Below are 4,201 nucleotides of genomic sequence, written 5' to 3' on the forward strand. Positions count from 1 at the left end.
CTATTGAGGCCAAAGTTAAATCCCAGCAGTAGGGCATTTGCCTTGCACAAAGCTGACCCAGGACCAACCTGAGATATATTCCAAATGTCCCGCATGGCCCCCTGAGCCAGAAGCTATTTCTGAGCACATAATCCCTAAGCATCACAGGGTGATGCCCAAAAACAAAAACAAAACAAAACAAACAAAAAAAGAAACATAGTCAACTATTTTAAGAATTCCTCAACTGAATTTAATATATTTACAACAATCCAGAAATCAATACTTAAAGCTCAAGCTGAACCAAGTATATCTTATTATGAAATAAAACCCAGATTTTGGGAGCTTGAGTGATGAGACTTTAAGAGAAGAAAGAAATTGTAATCTAGTAACTGAGAAAGATGATGGCTTATATATCTAAAACAAGTCATTTCCAAAGACTTTGGTAGTGAAAATTGTGCCAGAAAATGAAAATGCTGGGATTAGAGTGATAACACAGTGGTAGGGCATTTTCCCTTGCATATGGCCAATCTAGGGCAGACCCGGGTTCCATCTCTGGCATCCCATATGGTCCCCAGAGCCTGCCAGGAGCGATTTCTGAGTGCAGAGCCAGAAGTAACCCCTGAGCACTGCCAAGTGTGATCTAAAAACCAAAAATAAATACATAATAAATAGATAAATAAATAAAATAATTTTTATAAAAATACATGAAAAATTATTTTTCAGGTGTACTTTCTTTTTCTATTCCTCCCTTAAAATTATTCTACTCTTTGATTTCCAATTGCTCAGATTTATTAAACAAAACAAAAAATATTTTATCACTGCTGATTGTCTGCAAACTTTAAATGTCTAAGGGGAAGGAGACAGGTCACTAACTATTAAAGAAAAACTCATCTTTTTGTACTGACTTCAGAAGGTGAATTGAAAGTTACCTTTATTTGAATATTGACTTTCAACATCAAAGTCCAGTGAGAGAAACTGAAACTGGATTTGGATATATTTAATTACCTTGAAATTCTTCATAGGACTTTAGATACTTCCAGTAGAAATATAATAAAATGGTGTTTGAATATTTATTTTTTGAGCTGAGAATTTCTTTAGTTTTAATTTTTATATTTTTCTTGATTTAAGCACCATGATTACATACATGATTGTAGTTGGGCTTCAGTCATAAAAAGAACACCCTCCTTCATTAGTGCAACATCCCCACAACCAATATTCTGTGTATTTAAGTTGCACATGGTTTCTTAAGCCAAAAGCTATTTCTTTCTATTTTAACACAGTATTAACTTTATTTAACAAAACCATTCCCATAGATCAATATGCAACCCAGAAGACATTTCAGTCACTGCTCTGTTTGGTAATCAGTCTCTTGTCTCTCTCTTCAGCAATGGTGAAGCAGATGCCTTTGTTTAGAAAAGAGAAATCAATCACAAAAATATTGGAGAGGCAGTTGGCAAAGCTATTGCCATCAGCATCTTTCACATGGACAACATCAAAAGAACTGGGATGTCTCTCCCTGTTGTTGATCACACCAATTCTTCCCAGGTCACCATGCACAGGTTACTAGTGTCAAACTTGATGAAATCAATAATCGTGCCAGTCTCCAAATCGAATGGTCTGAATGGTGTCCTTCAGCTTGATGAGAGGATCGGGATAGCAAATGGTCTGAGCATCGTGTATCACCAAGTGAGAAATCCCTTTGATTCCTACAAAGATCTTCCTCACTTTGCATACCTTGTACTTGACCTCCTCAGGTCAGGTTTGATGTAATGGACAGAAAAGTGTCCCTTAGAGTCATAGATCAGAGGGAAATTCTCTCCAGTTTTATCAATGCTGATGACATCCATAAAGTCGGCGGGTAGATTACATTGGGGTGGACTTTGCCATCTATATTAATGAGATGCTGTATGCAGATCTTTTTCACCTCATCTTCTGTCACAGTATACTTCAGCTTGTTTCTTGGGAAAATGATGTCTGGAAGACACTCTTGAAGTTTGTGAGGCCCAGAGGAGGAGCAAACAACCCAATCAGTTTATCCAGTATCCAATACTTTGGGACTGCCACAGATTTCAGATGCTTCTTGGGACCACTGACCATGGCTATTTTATGGACCAGGGACTATTTTCAAGGTTTTTGCAATTCTGGGAGGAGTCCTCACCAGGTAGGTTCTAGGCAGTGTCTGTCATCTTCTCACAAAAGCTATAAGGGGCCGGCGAGGTGGCACTAGAGGTAAGGTGTCTGCCTTGCAAGCGCTAGCCAAAGAAGGACCACGGTTCGATCCCCCGGCATCCCATATAGTCCCCCCAAGCCAGGGGCAATTTCTGAGCATTTAGCCAGGAGTAACCCCTGAGCATCAAACGGTGTGGCCTGGAAAAAAAAAGGTATGATTTCTTGATTCTCTGAGATCATCTCAATCATAGAATTTATACAAATTTATTTAATTTCACCTCACTCCTGTACTTTATTTTGTCTAGAAACTAATAACTAGACATTACAAATATTTTTAAGTAAAAACATGTTTTATTTAGGAATTTTGAGGAAGGAAAAGAGGAGGAAGAACTAGAAAGAGAAAATAACAAGTTCAGAGAAAGTGAGGGTTTCTCAAAGGCTGAGAGATCCCAGTACACACCCCAGCATTAAATTGTGCAATTGCACAGCTCAAGAGGAAAGATGCAAGGGACAAGTGCTCTAGCACAAAGTATCCAAGCAACACATGCTCACCAGCTTTAAAGTTTTTAAGATCAGAGTAATTTTATGTCCCTAACCATCATGGTGATTTGCCTAAAAGCCATTATATACTGAGGAACAGAAAAAAGGCCTGTTTGATAAAAAATAGACTGTTAATAGGTTATCCTGTTTGAAAAATAATGGATATGTCTACATCTATACATATATTAAATCTATATATAGCTATAAATATATAATAAAGAGCAATATATGTACAATTTTATATTTTGTTACTTCTTAGTATAAGTCTGTTGTATCCCTACAGAGAAACTGCTAATATATAAGCAGCTAAGTGTTTAAGTGGATTTGATATAACCAACCACAGGTTATAAATTCAGGCTTACACATTACAAAGAACAAGAACAAGAACAAATACTTCTGTTGTGGATGTGGGGAGAAAGGAATTCTCAGTCATTGCTGGTGGGAATATTGTCTTGTCCAACCTTTCTGGAAAATAATATGGATATTCCTCTATAAAACCTGAAGGTTGAGCTCCCATATGATCTAGTAATACCACTCCTAGGGATATATCCTAGGACTACAAAAAACACAATAAAATAATTCCCTCTGCATTCCTATGTTCATCATAGCACTATTTATAATAGCCAGAATCTGGTATTCTGCTATATCTAGTATAATCCATTTATAATCCTAGGTATAATTTCTGGTATAATTTGTGAGAATGCTCCAAAAAATAAGGCAACAACCTTAGAAAAATCCTGCCCAAAATGTTTTAAATTACATGGATTCTGGCACACAAATGGACCCCATCATTTTCCAGTATGATTATTACAAGTAGACCAAAATAAAGACAACCCCTTTGGTTTACTTATGCAATTGTCAGGCTCTTTCTCTTTATTTGGCAACAGGCAATAAACAGGTCCTTGTTTTTTATGTTAATGGTGTCTCCTAGCAGTAGGAATATCTTTGGTTTCATGCTCATTATTTTAGCTTAGTCCCCCATGCCTTTTTTTTTTTTTTTTTTTTAGCCCTCTTTTAGCTTCTTTAATAGCCAACTGGCCTAATCAGGACTTGAATCATCTTGTTCTGCCTCATAAATTGTGGGGGAAAATAAAGCATGGTACCAGGACCAAATAAGCATATGAACATTGAGTAGAAATGAAAAAAAAAGATCAGACTTAAACATCAAACCCATAGTCAATGACAACAGAATAGATACCGAATCTACAATTATACAAAGTGGGGATCAGTTATACTAGTAGTCTGGGGGGCAAAGAAGGAGGGATATGGGATGCATGCTGGTAATGGGTGGAGGGAGGATAATACAGGTGGTAAAAATGACCCTGATTCAACATCACTATGTACCTTAAATATTACTGTGAAAGATTTGTAATTCACTTTCGTCACAATAAAACTTATTTTAAAAATTATAAAAGCAGAAGGAATCCAAATAAAGTAGCTATTTGACTACTAATCAGCAGTCCTTTTCATTATTTCAGGTTCTCCATAATGTGTACCCCAACATCACTGGTCA

General features: G+C 36.7%; 1 pseudogene; it reads right to left on the reverse strand.

Annotated features, from left to right (window-relative positions):
• Window positions 1–1,317: 1,317 nt before the first annotated feature.
• Window positions 1,318–2,076, reverse strand: LOC126001682 (40S ribosomal protein S4-like; annotated as a pseudogene).
• Between the last annotated feature and the right edge of the window lie 2,125 nt (window positions 2,077–4,201).

This window comes from Suncus etruscus, chromosome 2 (genome assembly GCF_024139225.1).
Source record: "Suncus etruscus isolate mSunEtr1 chromosome 2, mSunEtr1.pri.cur, whole genome shotgun sequence".
Lineage (NCBI taxonomy): Eukaryota > Metazoa > Chordata > Mammalia > Eulipotyphla > Soricidae > Suncus > Suncus etruscus.